The sequence below is a fragment of the Schistocerca americana genome, chromosome 2 (assembly GCF_021461395.2).
Source record: "Schistocerca americana isolate TAMUIC-IGC-003095 chromosome 2, iqSchAmer2.1, whole genome shotgun sequence".
Lineage (NCBI taxonomy): Eukaryota > Metazoa > Arthropoda > Insecta > Orthoptera > Acrididae > Schistocerca > Schistocerca americana.
Window position 1 is genome coordinate 565,034,100 of NC_060120.1, and position 23,682 is coordinate 565,057,781.

General features: G+C 40.2%; 1 non-coding gene across 1 annotated transcript; it reads left to right on the forward strand.

Annotated features, from left to right (window-relative positions):
* Positions 1 to 5,644: 5,644 nt before the first annotated feature.
* On the forward strand, positions 5,645 to 5,716 carry Trnaq-cug. Its single transcript has one exon. It is a non-coding gene; the product is annotated as a tRNA-Gln (tRNA).
* The last annotated feature ends 17,966 nt before the right edge of the window (positions 5,717 to 23,682 follow it).

A 23,682-nucleotide genomic window follows, 5' to 3' on the forward strand; every position in this document is an offset into this window, starting at 1 on the left:
GATGTCTGAGAACCTACTAGTTAGAGATGATGTATTCAATTCAAGCTACCCTCCGGATTCAAGTAGAGGCTTCAAGAAACGATTAAGATCCCGTCTTTCCACGTCAGTCGTCAGAGATGAGGTACGTTTTGGGTTGTGTCTTTCACAGAATGTAGACGGCGATGGGCCCCTGGGGTCGAATTCAGGTTTAAATATCGGCAGACAATCCCTCAATATTTACATAAAATCGCACGACGAGCAACTGATTGAAATTGATACACGCATGAACGTTATCATAAACACACTGGCCTTCCGAAATTCTATAAACGAAAAACAGATCTAATATCTAGGAGCTCCCTACAGTTTTTTGGAGGTTTACAGTGGCTACAATTCAAATGCCAGAACTGGCAATTCTCCCACAACATTCCCAGTCGGATACCTCTCTGCCCTAATCTCAGTACACTAAGATATGCCTGAAAAGAACAGAGTTCTGGTAGGATCTCAAATGATAGCCTATTTATTAGAAAAACAGATAAAAGGAATAAAATTGGCCAGGTGCAAGTAGAGCTTGCCCACCGAGGGCTCGTACAAACTTAATTATGTATATAGACAGTTCATCCATTCCGGAGCACACAGTTTAGCACAAATTGTTGAACATGGGATTCCAAACTAGGCGTTTCCCTAGGCTGACCCAACGACATCGTCAGTTACGACTGCAATGGATACGGGTTCGGCGATGTAAGACGACGGGTCAATGGAAACGTGGCACCTCGTTGGATGAACAGGAAGAAGCAAGATTAGGGAAAACGTCCCCCTGATGAGACCATTAGAGACGATGGACGGATGAATCACGCTTTTTGGTACACCAGCACGACTGTCGTAATCAGTAGAACGGCTGAATCATATATCGCACCATTATCGTGCTATGGAGGAGGGTCACCTAGGCTTCCGTGGGACCAATGGAATAAGGGACAAACGAAAACGAGACAGAGGGAAGGAAGGTAAATAAACTGTTTATTATTTCAAAAGTAACCGCCAAAACAGTTAATATATTTACCCCACTGTGAGACTAGACAGTCAATGCTTTCGTATAAAAACTTATGCAAGTGACTACGGAACCTATATTGTACCCAGTCGAGCACCCCTACCTCCGAAGCAAATTGACGGCCAAAAATATAGTAACTGCATGGAGAGGGATCGGGACTCTGCGGGGGATTTGTGCCCGGGTCCAAAAGCTGCCATCACCATTTATTTTTGCCAACGGCCTTGCCGCAGTGGTAACACCGGTTCCCGTCAAGCGCTGTCGGGCTGCCGAGTGTTGTTGGCAAGCGGGCTGCACTCAGCTTTTGTGAGGTAACCTGAGGAGCAACTTGATAGAAAAGTAGCGGCTCCGGTCTTGTAAACTGACATACGGCCAGGAGAGCAGTGTGCTGACCACATGCTCCTCCGTATCCACATCCAGTGATGCTTGTGGGTTGAGGATGACACGGTGGCCGGTCGGTACCGTTGGGCCTTCGAAGGCCTGTACGGACTGTCTTTAGTTTAGTTTAGTTTAGTTTCCATTTACTTTTAGCGCTACAGAGCACATGATTCCTTCCATCTTGGTAGTCATTAATTGTAAATTTTGTGACTCTGCTAGGAGAGCAATGTCTTTAGCAAAATACCCGTAAACCTACGTTATTCGTTCCATCGTATACCCATGTTGGATCTGCCCATAGCTTTACTCATTATTGAATCTGTTATTAATATGAAATGAAATGGTGACAAAATTCATTCGTGTCTGAGGCCTGTCGTAATGTTAAGGAAAGAGGTGTTCCAATCTTTTATACTTATGGAACAACTCGATTCCAGATATGAGTCAGAAGGACAGGAATGAGATGAGCAGAAGTTCCATATAGGATTATAATATTCCACAAAGATTTTCAATGTATACTGTCAAAAGCTTTTTCAAAAACTATCGAGTTCTACATGCAGTAGACAGTTCATTTCTATGCATTTTTCTGTTACGATTCACAGTACAGAAATTTGTTCAGGGGATGAACTCCCACTTAGTCATATGACTACAGTTAATATAATGGGACAGTCACAGTTTAGTTCTCAACGGTTCCGATATTGAGAAAGCTATTACACATACAGCCATAATGAACTTAATCGATTAGTTCATTTATTACGTGTTCATTGTATATTCTGATCTACTAGAATTTTAGAATGTCATAATAGACGATGACAAATGCCTCAAACGTGACTTCTCTAGCAGATTTTTTTAATCTTTCATTCCCACCCTAGCATTTGGAGAACCTTTAGGACTGTCCTTGAGAAATATTACTATGTGCTAAATTTGATTTTGTTTGCACATGATACGAACAGTCTGATAAATAGCAAATAAAGGCTAGTGTTAGAAAGCGCTGTTAAAGAAATTTTCAGGGACATTAGTAAATACTTTCTAGCAAATTACACATTTTAAACTTCGAAATGACACAGTACATGCATTTTAGAACTTTTGAGAAATCTCCACCTAGCGTATGCATGAAATACAATGACAAGAAACTACATGAGTTCGAGTGTAATAAATTCATGGGATTATAACATGGTAATACATTTAGTTGGGAGGACTATATGGCAAAACTAGTACTAAAGTGACTAAATATGTTAGACGTCAGCAGTACAAAACCAAAAACGTTAGCATATCTCCCTTACTTTCATTCCATAGCGCGATATAGGATGATTTTTTTCGTGAGGGGGGGGGAGGGGGGGGAGTGTAACTCATTAAGACAAGCCAAAAAAATACCTAGCACAAAACTGTCTAATAAGAATTATTTAGGTGTGAATTCAAGAACTTCTTATTGAGGTGTCTCGAAGGAACTGGGAATCCTAGCTACTGTTTCTCAATACATCTATTCCTGAATGAAATTTGTCATAAATAATATAGCTCCTTGTCCAATGAAATGTTAAGTTCACACAGTCGATAAATAATTAATAGCACCGGGTCCAGGGTTCTATTCCCGGCGGGGTCAGGGATTTTCACCTGCCTCGAGATGACTGGGCGTTGTTGTGTCGCCTTCACCATCATCATTCATGCCCATTACGGTCGGAGGAAGATAATGGCAATCCACCTCCGCTAGAACCATGCCTAGTACAGCGGTGCTGGTCTCCCACATCGTCCCCTACGCTCTGTCAAGGAGTATGGGACTTCATCATCATCACATAAAAATTGTAAGTTACTTATTTTATCCCAGGTATACGTCTTTTGTTCAAGAAAACGCGCATTTAATAATTTGTTACCATCAGCAATAAAAAATGTGACTATTAATAAATTACAAAGTAAGAATAGCCTGAAGGAAATATTAGACGTCAACTTCTACCCCTTCGACGAATTTTTTTAGTTCAACCAATAAGTTTTGTAAACTGCTTTCTCTGTCATAATGCGTGGCCACAATAACCTAATTACAACCTAATGGATTTCAGTGTTTATAAAATCATATGTTACTGATGAATTTGGTACTAACTTTAATAAAAATATGTTCCACAATTTGAACTATTCCATGTTCTATTTTCGTAAATATATGCAATACACAGGGTGTCACAGAAGTCTTTTCCTGGTTACAAACATTCATAAAGCATAAAATATAGCACCCATTCAAGTAGATCTTACCTTGAATTTCATGTGGCGTAATCACGTTCTTGGGTACATATATACTTACTGTTTCTTTGTTCTTATTTGGATACAATCTTTCCGGTAAAATGGATCGGGCATGGTGTTCTCATTAACTGGCCTCGGCGATCCGCGGACGTAACATCGTTCGATTTCTTCCTTCGGTGTTACGTTAACGACCAGGTTACCCAAATACCAGTGAACGACATTGCAGCACTACAGCACAAAATTACTGACGTCATAACGTGCATCCTTCACGAATTGTTGTCCAACACATGAGTGGAATCGGAATATCGGCTGGATATCCTTCGGACAACGAAAGGAGCAAACGCTGAAATTTAGTAATTGAGTATGCGTACAAAAACTTGAATATGTTACTTGCACTTCAAGATAAAAGATATGTGTCATATTTTCTGCCTTATGCATGTTTGTAATCAGGGGAGAATATCCTTGCCATATTTCCTTGAGAATCTGGGTACAAAATATAGATATACCATCCGTTTTCACTTATTGAATGGATATTCTCTCAATGTATTGTGGTATAGTTAAGATCTGCGCCATCTATTTCATAGTAACTTGGGAACGTAAGTAATTGTGAATTCGGAATTCCTCTTAATTTCTATTACTTCTGCAGATGAGTGTGGTGGCTGACTTCTATCCTTTTCCTCATAACTGTTCTCGCCTCAGGTATTTCGTATACACACTCAGTTGTCATAGCAGCTGATTTAAGATTCTTGTGTACTGTTATGGTGATACAACCTCCAATCCCTAGGAGCCTAGCTTTGCAGTTGAAGTTATATGGGAGAACTCATTTCTATTAATTTCTGGTTTCTGTCAACTGTCGATGCGATGTGTTGTGTAAGCCTTACAGCTTTTCAACAGCTTTCGCGGACAGACATGACTGTTTTATTAGCCTTCAGATCCAGATGATAACTATAAAAGAAAAATGTGTAGTGCATTCCATCCGCGGCTGCATTAGCTTCATTAGTAGCACCCATGAGCAGTTTAAGAGTACCGGTACCACGCTGGCATCCACCTTGCCACTGTGCCACATATACCCCAAATAAGGGTCCTATGTGTAAATACGCATACGTGTTAGGTTTATGAACTCTAGGTCAAGGAATTTTTATGTATCTAATGTTTCTACGATCGGTATCGTCCAAGGAAATGCACTAAATGATACTGAAGAATAAACATAAGAATATAAAATTAATATAAGAATTGATGTAAGAATACAGCATAGCAATATGAGAAATTAGAAAGGTTGTAGTCCCAGAAAATCGATATACACGGATAATATATAATAAATGTGTGACACTTGTGAAACCTAGTTGTATTACAATTAATGCAACGCACATCTACCCCTTAACTGGATAAGAAATATTCGTGTGCCAACCTTCTACGATTGTGTTAAGATAAACGAAAAAATTAAATAGATAAAAGTAGTAATTGGGTTTTCGAAAACGGGGCGCAAGTGTGAGATGCCGCGACACTAGCCACGTTGCTACGAGTTCGACCCAGATTATCATGCGATAAAATGTTTCTAAATTACTTCGAAAGCCGTGACTATGGTTTTACCAGAAACGGTCGAGTATCTACGGATAAGCTGAGAAACATGTTCCCTTATTCTGATACCACTTTCACTGAGTGGAGTTTCTGCGAAATCGCATTATGGCATTTGCCGTGTTCTCCTCGTCGGTATGCACCTATGGATGAAATTTTGAAATGGGGTAGCTGGTTGACTGACCATTACGACAGCTACGAGAGTAAGACAAGTAATGATCTTACCCGGTGCTTTCCCAAATGCAGCACGCTGTTGCAGAGAGCTGTGCGCCGCTCTCGCTGTCTGTGCGGGCGGCTGTGGGCGTAGCTTATCCGCCCCCACCTGTCAAGTCTTTTAGCCACATCTGTGCGGCACTGTGCGACACTTCGCGCGAGGCACAGTGACATTTTCTAGCATAGATAGAGGGTACATTACGATGAATTCACTGAGGGAACAATATGACGGCAACAGGTCCCATGGTGTAATGGTTAGCACTCTGGACTCTGAATCCAGCGATCCGAGTTCAAATCTCGGTGGGACCTTAACTTTTTTTCAGTTAAGATTCCGCGCAATCTTCTTCGTATCTATAGTGGACAGATATTACCTAGGGCATAAGCTTTATATTTTGAAACAGCAGCAAGCCACAACTCCGGTTCTAAAAAGTTTGTTTAAACTGGTTTCGGATGTCTTACAAATGTCATTAACAGAGGTCCTTTCTTTCCTGCTAGATCCTCACTTTGAAGTCGTCATTGGGTTTGTACACCAAGACTAACAAAAACGTTTTCGTTCAAAATTAGAGTTGTCTCCACATTTTATTCATACTAACCTAGCCCCCGCAGCTTCGCTCACGTCTGCGTAATAATTACAATAAATATAATTTTCTAAATATATTAGGTCTACTGGAAAATTAATGTATTAAAAAGTCTTTTCTTTTTCTATGCAGTTAACCCAAAGCCAATTTGTCTTAGCGTCTATCAAATAGCTTTCTTTTAATTCACAAATTGCAACATCGTCTAAACTTTTCACGCTGATTAAAGGCACAGCATCATGGTTTTTTCCGAATGTGCTTCTGACTAACAGGCGATTCTGTTGCTGGAGCCAGAGATTTTCGTCACTCTTGCCTTTTAACTTCTCGAACTCAAATTTCTTTGTATCAAACAAAAAAGTGAAATAACAATTTATCTTTAAGATACTTTTAATGCAACAAAATACTTCCTTAATAACTTTCATCTCCTATTCCAACACCTTGGGGGTTGAATTTCCAAAAATATTGCAACACGTATTTTTTTTTATTTCTAATACAGAAGCCAAATACGAATTTAGCTTTGAAAATGTTTTCACAACTTCTCATCCACTATTTCATTTCCTTAGGGTGCTGGCTTTCCAAACGCACTGAAACTCATGTTTTTAAATTCCTAACCGAGAAGTCAAACACCAATTTTCATAGATGTAGCTTTAAAAACATTTTAGTGTTTTTTAAATAATAATTTATTTTCCAAAAAACTTTCACCAATCTATTACCTCCTTAATGTTGCAATTTTCAAAAATGTTGAAACACAAAAATTTTTATTTCTGACTGAGAATCCAGATACCAGTTTTCGTTGTTGCAGCTTCGGCGTCAATAGTGACATATTGTCAAAAAGCATTTTATCCCCCATTGAGCCCTCTTAGGAGTGGATCCGATGCCTACAGTATAAGATCCACCCCATTCCAGATTTCAAGATTACGTCTTTAGCAATTTGAACTGGGCGATGATGAGTCAGTGAATCAGTATTACCCTCTGTCACCCCATTAGCGGTTGGATTACCAGAAACAGTAAAACACGTATTTTTTTTTCCTTTCTAACCGAGAAGCTCAACTTCAATTATCAAAGATTTAGCTTTAGAAAATCTTTCACAATGATGTACTGTCGTGAAATATTTCTCTCCCTATTTCACTTCCTTAGAAGTTGAATTTCCTAAAACAATGAAATGCGTATTTTTTTTAAATTTCTAACAGAGAAGCCAAATAACAATTTTCATAAATTTTGCTTCAAAAATTCTCGCATAATTGAATATTTCCATAAAAGCTTCCATCCTCTATTTCACACCCATAAGAGTTGAATTTCCATAAACAGAGAAACTCCTACTTTTTGTTTCTATCCGAGAAGCCAAATTCAAATTTTCGTAGATTTGCTTTAAAAATGTTTTCCAAATGAAATATTTTCGTAAAACACTTCATCCCCTATTTTTCCCCTTTAGGGATTGAATTTCCAGTAACACTGAAACACGAATTTTCTTGTTTGTAGCTGAGACGTCAAATACCAATTTTTTTAAAATGGAGCTTTCAAAATACGTTAGAAGTTCTTTAAAAATGATTTATTTAAAAATCAGAAATCACTTACTATTTCACCCCCATAGAGGTTAAATTTCAAAAAATTATGAAAAACCTATTTCCTTACTTCTGACCAAGAAACCAGATACCAGTTTTCGTAGGTTTAGTTTCAAAATTGCCTTAATAGCGTCATTTTTCAAAAGACCTTTCCTTCCCTATTTCACCCACTCAGTGTTGTAATTTCGAAAAATCCCTTCTTGAACGATGCCTACAGTATAGAATCGACACTTTCTCCCAGATTTATGTCCCTGTCCTTGGCAGTAGGTCACTCAGTCAGTCAGGACATTGCATTTTATGTACAGGGTGAGTCACGTAAGACGTACCTCCCTTTTTAGTTCGTGAACGGTTATATTTACCGAAACGCTTTTTTCGGCAAATGCTAGAGCGTCGCGGGCACTCCTGTTTGGTTAATATTTTTACCGCTGATATCAACGGAAATTATGAAGCAAGTATTTTTTTAAAGTGGTTCCGCATACTTTTTATAACTAGATTCAGCAGCTCTTGAGAAGACAATTACTGTAATATAGAGTTTGTTAATGGTGACTCGAAACCTGTCGTAAAAAATCAAGAAACATCATAGAATTTGAGAGCATGGTGGCCGTAACCGGGTTTAGCTGTGAAAACACCCCTAAGCAGAGTGCTCGTGGTACGCTGTGTCAGAATGCCAGCTCTTCTGAATGTTTACTCGTCTGCACTCCTGTGCGCTCATTTCTGCCTCAGCATTCGTTACGTGAAAACATGAACTCGAATGAGAAGAAGTTGGATAGACAACTTTAATATGGTGAATGTAAAAGAAATACAATGAAAACAGTGCCGGATCACCAATGTCCGACGCGCCAGGCAGTTGCTCGAATTATTAAAACGCTAGCGCGGACAAGTTGCTTGAACTTTAAATAGATATGAAAGAAGACTGCAACTGACACAGAAAGCGAAGAAGCTGTTCTGGTTACAACGCTAATGAATCCGCACAGTGGTACGAGTCATATTACCAAGGACTGTGGAATTAGCCAGAGAGTGTCATTCCCATCTTGCATCGATAGAGTTTCCATCCGTGACATCTGTCACTGCATCAGCCATTCGGCGACCTTGATTTCAAACGTCGTACAGAATTTTGTCGGTTTGCCCTTTAGCAAATGAGAGACGACTCTTCGGTTTTCCAACGTATCCTCTTTAGCAGCAACATTTACTAATCACGCTAAAGTAAATTTGCATAACATGCACTACATGCAGCCGAAAATACACACTAACGTCGTCCGGTGCGACATCAACAGCAGTGGAGCGCAAACCTATGGTGCGGCATCATAGGAAATTACGCTGTGGGACCTTCACCTCAGGCGTTCTGTATGGTCATTCGCACGCAGACTTTCTTACGAACGTTCTGCCAGTTCTTCTAGAAGAGGCACCACTGGATATTCAACAGTGTATGTGGCTGCAACACTACGGTTGTCCTGCTCACTCGGTCTGTGTTGCAACGCGAATGCTGAATGAGAACTTTCCTGGGCATTGGATAGGACGAAATTGTGTTGTCAAATGGCTTGGGAGAGGCCCCAATGTGACTCCTCTCGACACCTTTCTTTGGAGAGCACTCAGATATGTGGTCTATGATGAAGTCTCAACTACACCAGACGAAATGTGTCGTCGAATCGCCAGTGCATTCTCTACCATATCATTCTCTGTAATTCCATCTGTTCATCGTTCTTTCTAAAGGCGACTGCAAATGTGCATCTCAGTGCGTGGTCCACAGTTTGAACACGTGCTTAAATAAGGGACAAAGTTAAGTTTTTGAAAGACAAAATTTATTTTTGCGATTTGGGCTCTTACCAAATCATTGTTAGATAATTGTTTATTTTGTTTACGTGCATACAAAATTCCATTGCAACGTCAAATAAGTCGACAGGGTGTATCGCATGTAGGTGGTAACACTGTCATTATGCACTTACGTTCAACATGAAACGACGTTTCGTTAAGAAGAATATTTGTTTTGCGGCGCACGGGTAGTCACCAAAGTATTTATAATAAAATGTTTAGTTCAACGACTGTATCCCATATGTTATAATTCAGAGCAGTGTAGGTAGAGAGAGTTGTCCAACAGCATATATTTTACCTCTACGGAACTCACAGCCAGGTACAGGAAAAAAGAAGTAAAATCTTCCTTTTAACATTTATATATTTAATGCAGTAGTTGCTTTTTGCAGCTTATAAGACCTCTTTATTTTTGAAGAAAGAAGTTGCTTTCTTTGTTTCAGCTCGCCTAAATCTGGAAGGATACACAGATGTGAAATAGCTTTTCTAAGCTCTTTTTGATAAGCTAGACTGTAGCCTATGTCGTATTTCCATACACAATATCCATAGGTAAACCTGCATCTAGGTCGTAAGTTGGTTCAAGGGGAAATAAAGCTTTATTCTCGTAGCGCACGCCTACCTTGCGGTATACAACTACACATCCTGGTCCGAGAGGCCTGCTTGGCATTTTTTGCACCGCAAATGCCGCTTCCGGCCATCGTGCTCTCAAATTCTGTAATATTTCTTGAATTTTTGCACCCCTGGTTCCAACTTCAACGTTAATGAACGCTATATCACGGTAATTGTCTTCTGAAGAGCTATCTAATGCGGTTACAAAAAATATACGGTTGCATTTTAAAAAACGTACTTGCTTCAATATCTCCGTCGATACCAGCGCTAAATACATTGATGAAACAAAAAAAATTTGTGGGCCCCGACGCTCTAACATTTGCCGAAAACCGCGTATCGATATGTGTAACTGTTCACGAAATAGCAGTTATGTTACGTCTTACGTGACTCACTCTGTATGTATAGATTAACCTTATGGCCATTTCCTGTAGATTTCCGCGAAATTGAATTATTTCGTAAGTTTACCGAATTTTGAACGAAATACCTTTTTGTTTACCTTGATGCGCAAAGCCAAATAACGACTATAAATCGAGGCCCTAGTAGGAAAGAAAGAAAACCAGTAATAGCCATCTTAAAACCGATGTGGAGGTAATGCAAAACAGCTTATGGCATGACTTAAAAGAAACGTTTTAAGACCGTGCCTATGGCTGATTGTTGTTTCAACTTATAAACCATTTAGCTGTGTATACGTACGGTTCTCGTAATGGCCATTGCTGCAATGGGGAGTTACTAAAAGAAGAAAATGTAAATGCTACAAAAATGAGTATTGCGAGGCGGAACATAAAATTAAATATCTAATCGTGTACCTTGTAACTACATGCCATATTGGCTGAAATACGGTGAAGCTGGAAAACAAAAGAACGAAATTTGCAAGTGAACGAGAACTCAGAATTACACTGATCCACCTCAATTTTTTGAGTACTACAACTGATACTGGGTGGTTGGAATTAAAGAGGAACTATTCACAGAGGTCCACTGTGGGCTGTAATTATAGCATGGCTCCGCAACTTGATAGATATTGTAATGCGTCAGTGCAGAACCGATTTCGCTGTAAAAAACATTATTCCAATGTTGACCGCCAGGTGCAATTCCGGTGCTGTGAACGCAATAAAGACGTATAGGAATATTTCCTTATGTAATGGATTAGGAACGAAACATGGGCGGAGAAGGTCAGACAAGTAAGACAGACATAATATTGATTTTATTGCTAACGGTAACTTACACAATTTGTTCAAAAGAGCACTGGAGACATCAGTGACATGCTGCGTCCGTAAACTGACCCGATCGACAGTTGTTCACAGCAGCTCCGGTTGAATCTGAGCAACGTGTTCCTGTATACTGGGGCCGGCCGGTGTGGCCGAGTGGTTCTCGGCGCTTCAGTCTGGAACCGCGTGATCCCTACTGTCGCAGGTTCGAATCCTGCCTCGGGCATAGATGTGTGTGATGTCCTTAGGTTAGTAAGGTTTAAGTAGTTCTAAGTTCCAGGCGGCTGATGACCTCAGATGTTAAGTCCCATAGCGCTCAGAGCTACTTGAACCGTTTAAATCAGTCGGCGATATTCACTCAGTGCAGCACTCTAATAGCTGCCATTCACATAAAATAGTTTCACTAACAGCGCACGGTCTCTCTTATCGATAGTCATGGCTTGCTGAAGACAGCGTAATGTCATATAGTCGTACAAACAGTGTACAGCATCAGATTTGTTACTGGTGGCCAAATTTGAAGCTAAATTTCCAAGTTTCGCTGCCATACGATAATTACAACCCACACCGAACCTCCATTTTTTTTCCCCTTACTGAATTTCGATTCTCCCATAAGGAGGCGGGCTGACAGCAGCTTAGTACGCTGCCCTGCAGCGTACAGATTTTTAAAACGTAAGAAGAAGATAAGAAACAATAAAAGCCGGTGATAAAACGGTGACTTAAATTGTAAAACGGCGGAAAATTGTGGAAAGTTAAAACATAAAACAAAGGGTTGGCAATGCTACGGAACTCACAGCCAGATACAGGAAAAAAGAAGTAAAATCTTCCTTCTAACATTTACATATTTAATGCAGTAGTTGCTTTTTGCAGCTTATAAGACCTCTTTATTTTTGAAGAAAGAAGTTGCTTTCTTTGTTTCAGCTCGCCTAAATCTGGAAGGATATACAAATGTGAAATAGCTTTTCTAAGCTCTTTTTGATAAGCTAGACTGTAGCCTATGTCGTATTTCCATACACAATATCCATAGGTAAACCTGCATCTAGGTCGTAAGTTGGTTCAAGGGGAAATAAAGCTTTATTCTCGTAGCGCACGCCTACCTTGCGGTATACAACTACACAGCCTGGTCCGAGAGGCCTGCTTGGCAATGCTAATAAAATACACAGGAAGCAGACAGGTAACATAGCAGACAGACAATTAATAAACATGGCGACAGTCTGGTTTCTGTTCGCAAGAGATATAAAAATCACACCCAGCGCCAGCATGATGTCCATTCGCAACACTTCGGAAAAGACACACAGCACTGAACACTCACTGTAAACACACTGTCCCCCCCCATCGGCCCTTGGCTATGGTGTGTCATCTTTGTGCCGACATTTTAGTGCAGTGACATTGTTGAGGGTGACAAGGACTGAAAGGAAGGAGGGAGGGCAGTGTTTGAGGTGACGGTAGGTAATGCTGTCGTGGCCGGGAGCACGAACCTCTGTGAGTAGCTGTACTTATTATTATAACCACTCGGTTTCAACAAAATAGAGAGTGAGATACATCATTACTTTCACCTGCTATATAAATCTAATAAACAGTTTAGGATATGTATAAATGTGTTCTAAACCAAACTATTCCTATATATTTATATACACTATAAGATCAAAAGTGTCTGGACACCACAAAAACATACGTTTTTCATATTAGGTGCAATGTACTGCCACCTACTGCCATCATTACTTTCACCTGCAATATAAATTTAATAAACAGTTTAGGATATGTATAAATGTGTTCTAAACCAAACTATTCCTATATATTTATATACACTATAAGATCAAAAGTGTCTGGACACCACAAAAACATACGTTTTTCATATTAGGTGCAATGTACTGCCACCTACTGCCATCATTACTTTCACCTGCTATATAAATCTAATAAACAGTTTAGGATATGTATAAATGTGTTCTAAACCAAACTATTCCTATATATTTATATACACTATAAGATCAAAAGTGTCTGGACACCACAAAAACATACGTTTTTCATATTAGGTGCAATGTGCTGCCACCTACTGCCAGGTACTCCATATCAGCGATCTCAGTAGTCATTAGACATTGTGAGAGAGCAGAAGGGGGCGCTCCGCGGAACTCACGGACTTCGAACGTGGTCAGGTCGTTGGGCGTCACTTGTGTCATATGTCTGTACACGAGATTTCCACACTCCTAAACACCCCTACGTCCACTGTTTCCGATGTGATTGTGAATTGGAAAAGTGAATCGACACGTACAGCACAAAAGCGTACAAGCCGACCTCGTCTGTTGATTGACAGAGACAGCCGACAGTTGAAGAGGGTCGTAATGTGTAATAGGCAGACATCTATCCACACCATCACACAGGAATTCCAAACTGCATCAGGATCCACTGCAAGGACTATGACAGTTAGGCGAGAGGTGAAAAAACTTGGATTTCATGGTCGAGCGGCTGCTCATAAGCCACACATCACGCATATAAATGTCAAAAGGCGCCTCGCTAGGTGTAAAAAGCGTAAACATTGGACGATTGAACAGTGGAAATACGTTGTGTGAAGTGTCCGATGGCAGGGTGTGGTTATGGTGAATGCACGGTGGACGTCATCTGCCAGCGTGTGTAGTGCCAACAGTAAAATTCGGAGGCGGTGGTGTTATGCTGTGGTTGTGTTTTCATGGAGGGGGCTTACATCCTGTTGTTGTTTTGCGTGGCACTATCATGGCACAGGCCTACATTGATGTTTTCGCACTATTAAAGAGCAATTCGGGGATGGCGACTGCATCTTTCAACGCGATCGAGCAGCTGTTCATAATGTACGGCCTGTGGCGGAGTGGTTACATGACAATAAAATCCCTGTAATGGACTTGCCTGCAGAGAGTCCTGACCTGAACCCTACAGAACACCTTTGAGATGTTTTGGACCGCTGACTTCGTGCCAGGCCTCACCGACCAACATCGATACGTCTCCTCAGTGTAGCACTCCATGAAGATATGACTGACATTCCCCTAGAAACCTTCCAGCAACTGATTGAACGTACGCTTGCGAGAGTGGAAGTTGTCGCCATATTGAATTTCAGCATTACCGATGGAGGGCGCCACTAACATGTAAATCATTTTCGGCCAGGCGTTCGGATACTTTTGATCACAAAGTTTATGTATTTCGGAAACTACACTTAGATCTGATGCGTTCATCGAACACGTAGTAGTTAAGGAGAAGAATTCAGGTAATGTGAACAAATGTTGTGGAATGACCAGCTGTATAATATGAAAGAGACCAAGTTATGGGGAGAGGAGTTGAGTGTGTAGGACATACACTACTGGCCATTTCAATTGCTACATCAAGAAGAAACGCAGATGATAAACGGGTATTCATTGGACAAATATATTGTACTAGAACTGACATGTGATTACATTTTCACGCAATTTGGGTGCATAGATCCTGAGAAATCAGTACCCAGAACAACCACCTCTGGCCGTAATAACGGCCATGATACTCCTAGGCATTGAGTCAAACAGAGCTTGGATGGCGTGTACAGGTACAGCTGCTCATGCAGCTTCAACATCATACCACAGTTCATAAAGAGTAGTGACTAGCGTATTGTGAAGAGCCAGTTGCTCGGCCACCATTGACCAGACGTTTACAGTTGGTGAGAGATCTGGAGAAGGTGCTGGCCATGGCAGCAGTCGAACATTTTCTGTGTCCAGAAAGGCTCGTACAGGACCTGTAATATGCGGTCGTGCGTTTGTTGTTGTTGTGGTCTTCAGTCCTGAGACTGGTTTGATGCAGCTCTCCGTGCTACTGGGTCGTGCGTTATCCTGCTGAAATGTATGGTTTTGCAGGGATCGAATGAAGATTAGAGCCACGGGTCGTAACACATCTGAAATGTAACGTGCACTGTTCAAAGTGCCGTCAATGCGAACAAGAGATGACCAAGACGTGTAACCAATGGCACCCCATACCATCACGCCGGGTGATACACCAGTATGGCGATGACGAATACATGCTTCCAATGTGCGCTCACCGCGATGTCGCCAAACACGGATACGACCATCATGGTGCTATAAACAGAACCTGGATTCATCCGAAAAAATGAGGTTTTGCCATTCGTGCACCCAGGTTCGTGGTTGAGTACACCATCGCAGGCGCTCCTGTCTGTGATGCAGCGTCAAGGGTAACCACAGCCATGGTCTCCGAGCTGATAGTCCATGCTGCTGCAAACGACGTCGAACTGTTCGCGCAGATGGTTGTTGTCTTGCAAACGTCCCCATCTGTTGACTCAGGGATCGAGACGTGGCTGCACGATCCGTTACAGCCATGTGGATAAGATGCATGTCATCTCGACTGCTAGTGACACGAGGCCGTTGGGATCCAGCACGGCGTTCCATATCACCCTCCTGAACCACCCACCGATTCCATATTCTGCTAACAGTCATTGGATCTCGACCAACTCGAGCATCAATGTCGCGATGCGATAAACCGCAATCGCGATAGGCTACAATCTGACATTTATCAAAGTCGGAAACGTGATGGTACGCGTTTCTCCTCCTTACACGAGGCATCACAACAACGTCTTTCCAGGCAACGCCGGTCAACTGATGTTTGTGTATGAGAAATCGGTTGGAAACTGTCCTCATGTCAGCACGTTGTAGGTGTCGCCACCGGGGCCAACCTTGTGTGAATGCTCTGAAAAGCTAATCATTTGCATATCACAGCATCTTCTTCCTGTCGGTTAAAATTCGCGTGTGTAGCACGTCATCTTCATGGTGTAGCATTTTTAATGGCCAAGAGTGTATATTCCTCACAGCACGATCACCTTTGTGTGTATAAGTGGGAAAAATGTATGTGGTATTTCGAGACAGGAATCCTGGTTCAAAATGATTCAAATGGCTCTGAGCACTATGGGACTCAACATCTTAGGTCATAAGTCCCCTAGAACTTAGAACCACTTAAACCTAACTAACCTAAGGACATCACACACACCCATGCCCGAGGCAGGATTCGAACCTGCGACCGTAGCAGTCCCGCGGTGCCGGACTGCAGCGCCAGAACCGCTAGACCACCGCGGCCGGCAGGAATCCTGGAATTGAACCTATAGAGTGGATGAAATACAGAAATAATGTAGAATCAATCATACTTAAACAAAAAAATAGTATTTGAAAATGAATTTTTTGTAATTTTTTAAATTTTTTTTAATTTTTTTTTTTTTTTTTTTTTGCACAGTGGATGCAGTTGAGCTACACGTCTTTTACTTTATGGTGAGAAGTATACTAGCCATTAGCATTCACAACAGAAGGTGGTTTTGTTTAATGCACGATCAGTTTATATTCAGTTACATGTTTCAGTGTTCAATGTTGGTGATTGCTGTTTAAATAAAAAATAAATAATGTAATGGTGACTAAACAGACCCAAGTGGAACAGTTGGAAGTTGATAAGCGACGTGTGTTGTAAAGTGTTCGCATAAAAAAACGCACACACATTTCCCCTTTAAAGGAAAAGTTTCATACGAAGTTGCTAACCTTTACCGCAACAGTGGTATTCAGGTATTGTTTAGCAATACAATAAGTCACAACAGCACATCATTTACCGCAGAAAGACAAACAGCGAATGTCACAGATGTTTCCACACGTTCGTGTGACAGTGGCCCACATTTCTGCATAGTGCAGACAGCAAGGAGTTTCAATCTAAGTTACTGGGAACGCATGGATACCTTCCTGGTAAATAACTTTGATAAATCGACTTTTGAAACACTTCTTCAAGAACATGGCCACTCAGACAGTACCCTTAAAGACAACCAGTCGCCATCAGCAAAGGAAAGAAAATGAATCTTCTTGAATAGCTCGTAATTTACATCCATATGTCCAGCTCACCACACCGCATTCGCAGTGAACAGGTAGACCTGGCAAACAAGTCAGTCCTAGACATCATTCATGAAATTTTAAAACTCCCTCCAACTAGTTGACAAAATTAAAAACATTGCCAGTGGTGATAATATTATATTTTATATAATTTGCCAGCAACAATTCTTCTATTATTATAAATGACAGTGTGGTTCCATATTCATGTAACAATTTCATTTTCGTAATACGTAATATCAGTTACGTTTCTGTATATGTAACATCTTTGAACTTCTTAGATATAAGATCTTTGACCATAACTTCCGTTTTCCTTTGTAAACATGTTAGATGTGGCAAGTATATGTGATTCTGAAGTTATTTACAACCACTTTACCAAAGGAATAACACGGAAACACCAATATTTACCATGATGTATAATGTACACTTAATGTGTATAAAATCGTGATATTTTTGTAAGAACTTGTGCTGCATGTAATGGGGAAACGACATGTATACTCCAGTTGTATGTAAGTACTATGATATTTTACAACAAATGTCGCTTGACAACTTCCAACTTCAGTCTGGTCTATTTAGTCATCATTGTACTACTCGTGTTTGGTTTTTACTTTAAAGTGATCACCATGCATCGAAACGTGTAGCTTAATGTAAACCACATGAAGATGGACACAAGCCCGAAGTAGGACGTGCATTAAATAAAATCACCTTCTATTGTGACTGCTAGCGGCTATTGTTCCAAAAACTACTATCTCAAAAACAATATGTGAAATCTGGCGACGCTATTGCTAGAATGTCCCATAAATTAACGTGAGAATTTATTATTTAAAAGGCTTTCAGTTATAATATTAGGCGATAAAACGATATTCGATTTCCGTGACGTAAATTGATTCAGTAGTACCATTAGATTAGATAGGAGGCTAAGTAGATGAATCAAATATCCGACAGGGGCTGTCCGTGTAGAGAGCTGCCGTTGCCCTTTGATAACAGTGAACAGTACTTAGCCTGATGAGATCAGCCACTATCGATCACCTCCGATAATATCAGCCCAGTCTGTGCGAAGGGAACGGGAAGAAGGCGCAGGGATCCACCACAATCAGGAGCAAATATCTGCTAAGAGTTTATACACCTTATTAGCAAAATTGTGAACCAAGAACATGGATTTCTCTTAAGAGATAGGTTTTAAAATGACACCTCAGTTAGATTTTCCTTTTTCTCTTTGTCCTGAATTTAATAATTTCAGTTATTGTCTGTGAGAAATTCGGCAAAGTAAAATAGTCCTGAAGCTTTACACGTAGTCTTTTCCCTTCAAGATATTTCGGTAGCGTTTGAAAGTATTTACCGGACATTGTGTTTATGCATGATGACTGGAGAACCTTGAAACTGTTTATACTTAAAAGAAGGTGGAAAACACTGCAACCAGTGGGGATAGCTGTAGGGTTTTTATCAGAAGCCGACGGGCCCCAGTATCTAGCCCTCCTCTGGACAACCCGACAGCGTTAAAAAGTGAGACTCTTTTACAGAAGCAATACAATATCTTAGCGAAATGTACGTCAAAGAAAGTAATCGAAAGTGAAACAAGGCTTTACAGTAGATTAGGGATATGTAATGGCTGAACAGATATCCTTAACTATCACTGAATCGAGGCATCTAAGAACTGCTTGTCACGAAATGGATGTAAACCGAAAAAGCTGTTGCGAAACAAGAACGTGACCCGTATCCGAGTTAAGCCAAAATCTTTAAAGAACATGAGACAAACACAAGAACCATTTGAACAATTACAGGAATCCGAAATTTTTATACATCTTTATTTACTCCAAGACACATTTCGGATTTTTACTCATCTTCAATTAAGATGGTACACTTGTAGCTTCGTCATTACTTAGTTTATGTCAATTGCATTTCAAATTTGAATGCTGCATCTTAACTAGTTATTCACATTTAACTCTTGCCAATCATAGCTTCGATAAATCAAATTTCTCGGTAGTTACAAATAGTTGTCCCTTCCATGAAAAATCTCGATAAATCGAAGAAATCTTATGTGTTTTGGCACGAGTGGTAAATCGAAGGGACTGTCATGACAGACAGCCCGCTAACACACTAGCGGCTATGTAACATAAAGTTTCGTCCATTCTTTCCGTACTTGTTCCATCATTTAACTCTTCGCAACAGTATTTTGTTTACTCAACAATGCATAATATTCTACAATTAACAAATCAGTTCTAAACATGACTTCAATGAGATACAAGGGTGTGATTCTCATACAAATGAACCGGGTCACTAGGCCGTAGAACGCGGCGTGAAAAGAGGAAGGAATGAAAATTTTCGTATTTCCACCATCCACGCTGCTGACAGTATTGAAGCAGACACATAAGCTAAAAAGATACGAGAATACTTTCCACTGCGGTATACTGTAAATCAATCACTAAATTGAGATGCTAATAGTGGTTCGTATTTCAGCCGTGAAAATTGCGAATCTTAGGGATATATTGATGTTGTCTCATCATTGTATTCTAAAACTGTCAGACAGTGAAAGAAATCATATATGCCGCAAATTAAACTTCCCAGAAATTAATGCTGTGCTGTTCCTTGACACACAGAAATATAAAACTGTTACAATACGAGGATCGTTTTCATGAATTCAACTGATAATAGTCTCAGAGCAGATAATGTGAAGCAAAAAATAAATAGTCATAGGGCTGGAGTGTACAACGCTGCTCTCGCTAGCAATGAAAATACTGTATCTTCCCCTTCAATGTTTCCTGAAGTCCGCTCCACTCATCGTAAGATTGCGCTCAGGTAGAAAAAGTCCAAAGTGACAAGAAATACCAGGACTAGAAAAAACTCATTTTCTCTCGCCACTTGAAAAATTATTTTGGCAACAGCTGCTTTATAGTGGAACTATGTTTCGGAGGGATATAAAAAAGTAATTCTGCAATTTCCTTTCCGATTCCAAAGTGTATTAAGGCTCACCTATAGTCAGTAGGGCTCTGGAAACGGAAATTTCCTACTTCGCATTTGCAGAGAAAATCCGGTTCCTGTTACGAAACAGGAACAATAAATAAAAATTCATGTTGTGAAAATGAGCTCATGGTTACTTTTCAGCAGATCGATTGTTTACAGAAACTGCGTACGGTTTTCTTTTTTATTTGGGATACAATTGATTTTACGTATGCGCATTATATTTTATACCATTATTGCAACATGTATTTTCAAAAGCACTGCTATTTAAACCACTTATTGGTATGTATTATTTCGAAATAAGATTCAGCATTTAGTAATTACAGCGTTGCCTTTGTGAGTAGTCTTTTTGGTAGCTTCTGTATATCTTCTAAATTTAGTTTTGGAGAACATTATTGTAGTATCACTTTGTTTCTATTATTTTTTAAAGTAGTGCAAATGCTTACGTGTAACCGAGCAAGTGGTCTATATGGCTCAGAGACTTATTACGACTGCAAAAGACAGATTATCTGTGACTCGTGATATATAAACTCTGTGAATATAACATGGAACATTACGTGAACAATGGATTTACTCGCTTCGGATTGAGAAATGCGGGGAGTAGGATCGCAGTGTAACTGTAATAAGTGGCATTGTTGTAAACTGCCATTTTGAATACCGAATGTAAGTTGATGAATTATGAAAATATTTCATCTCATGCGAGAGGATGATGTGTCAGTAGAGTCTGCACCAGGGTCGTTTATGCTCTATTTTAAGAGATTAAATTCTGGAATTCATCGAATTTGATACGCAGCTTGGACACTGATTCCCATGTTGCAGAGTGAGTGTGTCATAGCACCCAAGACGGCTTCCCCACAGTGTGTGATTGAGCCTCTGATTATTTTAGAATTTTCAGAGTCGACGATTGCCGAAATTCTGCAGAGGTACAGACATTTTATTGCAGGTGAAGTAATTAATTTTATACCTGGAAGAGTGGGAGATAATTGTGTAATAATATTGGGGAAGCGAATTATCTCGTCCGAAAATGTCCATCCAATAAGTATATGTTATTCATTCATATTAATTAAATTTCAATTTGAGAGGGGTGGAGTGAAAATTATAATACCATAAAAAATATAAATCTTTCTGCACGCATTTTGGGCTGGTGCTTGTCTGGTAGCTGGTTACAATTCATTTGGTGTAGTTTTGGCTTCATTAGATCACGAAAGTAGACCGTACTGTATGTGACACTGGATGATAAACAAAACAGATTTGCTCAGAGTGAGGATAAATGTAGAAATTCAATAATCTCCTCTGCAGAAACTGTTGTTTTCAGTTAGGACTTCCTTGTACCTGCTGCAGTGCTTCATAAACTTCTTAAAGTTATGACTAAATTAGCGTCTTATACCATTAAAAGCACGATAAGGCCCAAGCAAGAGCGCTCTTAAGTAGTTAGGTAATGGGGCTTTCGGCGAAATTTTGATATCAAATTGATATGCAAATTAATTAAACTAATCAATTAATTACCCCCAAACCACAGCCCCACCCTCACCCACCCTCAGACTACATCATGGGTTCACCCCAGCAGCTTGTGGGTACCCACTCCGTCCCACTCTCCTCCATTCCCCTCTGTTCCCTTCTACTTCACCACCGACCCTATTGGTGAGAATTTCGATTTTTTGTGGGAACTTCAAATTTTGGTGGAAAATTAAAAAAAGATGCAAATTTAAAAAAAGACGGGAATTTCGTTGCCCAAGGACTGTGCTTACGTCCCACCCCACCACCCGGAAATTAGCGGGAAATCAAAAATGACGGTGCCTTTTCCGGGACTCAAACCCCAGTCCTTCTGAGCGGAAAGCCCAAGTTCAGCCCCCTCCTCCCCCCCCCCCCCACACACACACGAACACAAGGAAACTGTCCAGATACAGGAGAGGAATCTTACGTCAGTGTACTTAATAAGTTTTGGTGGGGAAACTGAATTAAAAATCAGTACTAATTACGTAGTTCATCATAAAGATTGGGCCTAATTAAGCATCTATACTCATAGCGCTACGAAAGGAACGCCTAAAATAGCAACACAGATCAAAAGGATCAAAAGCTTACGATGTCATACAGCTATTGTTATCCTGCTGGGTACAAGTTTCGCAATACCACTCGAACTTAATCTGTTCCCCTACAAGCTGGCAGGGAAAAGTTGAAGTGGAAAGTACTGCAGTAGAGCTTCAATCATCTGAACCCTGGCTATCCGAATTGTTGATTATTCAAAACGCAAAATAATAATTCTCTCTACTCATGCTATTATCCTTCCCTCCGTGAAGCTAGTGCAGGCGCAGAGGGATCTTCATTGGGATGATGAGCCACCGTCACCTGATGGCTGGGCGGGCCCACCTGTAACTGTTCCTTTGATTACTAGTCAGTCTGTGTGTTGTGAGGCCGCTGATTGTACGCATTGTTTTGTTTGTGGCTTCCAAAAGAACATGTGTTGTGTTACTGTTACCGGGTAAATTAAAAATTGTAGGGCAAAAGGAGTTACGGGTAAACGGTTGGCTGAGACTTAAGGTGTTGGACAAACAACGATTTCAGACGTTAAAAAGAGAAAACATACACTTTTAAACTTCGTGTCAGAGGCTGAAAACGAAAATATAAGTTCTTCAAGAAAAACAAAGAAGAAAGCAACAAACAGAAATTTAGTGGATGCCTTTTTCAAGTGGTTTTTGCTACAATGTTCTATGGGAAACACAACTTAGGGTCCGATTCTTTGTGAAAAAGCTAAAATCTTAGCTCAGAAGCTTGGTTGTTCATTCTTTAAAGCTAGTAATAGCTGATTAAGAAATTTTAAGTCCAGTCACAGTGTCCATGAATTGTATTTAAGTGGTGAGTAGTTATCAGAAGACTCCAAAGCTACAGAATGTTTTATTGAAAGATTTAAAGTTGTAGCAGACTACTACGGTCCTGACTTTTTGTACGACGCCGATGAAACTGGTCTTGTTTGGAAGACTCTGCCTAAAAACATTTTAGCATATAAAAGGGAGTGTAGTGCTCCAGATCATAAAGTTAGTAGAGACTGTGTAAGGGTGCTTACCCGTGCAGATTCTATGGGAAGCCATAAATACCCCTTAGGAAAATCAAAAAGTCTAAGAGCATTTCAAAATGTGAAAAATCATCCACTCTGTTATAAAAAACCAGATGACTGCTTGGATGACTGCAGCGTTGTTTACTGGATGATACGACGAAATTTTCATCCTTGAAGTGAAAAAGCAACAAAAATCTCTTGTAAACGAAGTCAGTAAAGCGGTTTTGATTGTTGATAATACACCCAACTCATCCCACTGGAGAATTGTTGGAAAGAGGGAATGTCCAGTTCACAACAATATTTTTACTGCCAAACGTTGTTGCTACCTCTGGACCAGTCTGTTATCGAAGCCATGAAACGCCTTTACGGAAGGCAACTTTTAAAGGAACTTTTGGTAGACAGCCAGGACGAAGAAGTTGTGTTGTCTAACCACAAAATTATAAATTTTAAAGATTTCGCTTGCATGTCGGCAAAAGCTTGGAGCTTGAGTAAGGCAGTCACATTAAAACCTGCGTGGAAGAAACTGAAATGCATATCAACGGAAGCAGAGAAGCAAAAGGAGGAAAAGGCAGAAGAAAAGAAAATAGATGAGGCAGGAGAAGATGAGGATGATGTCACTTGAGGAATTATGAAAACTTGTTTTGAAAATT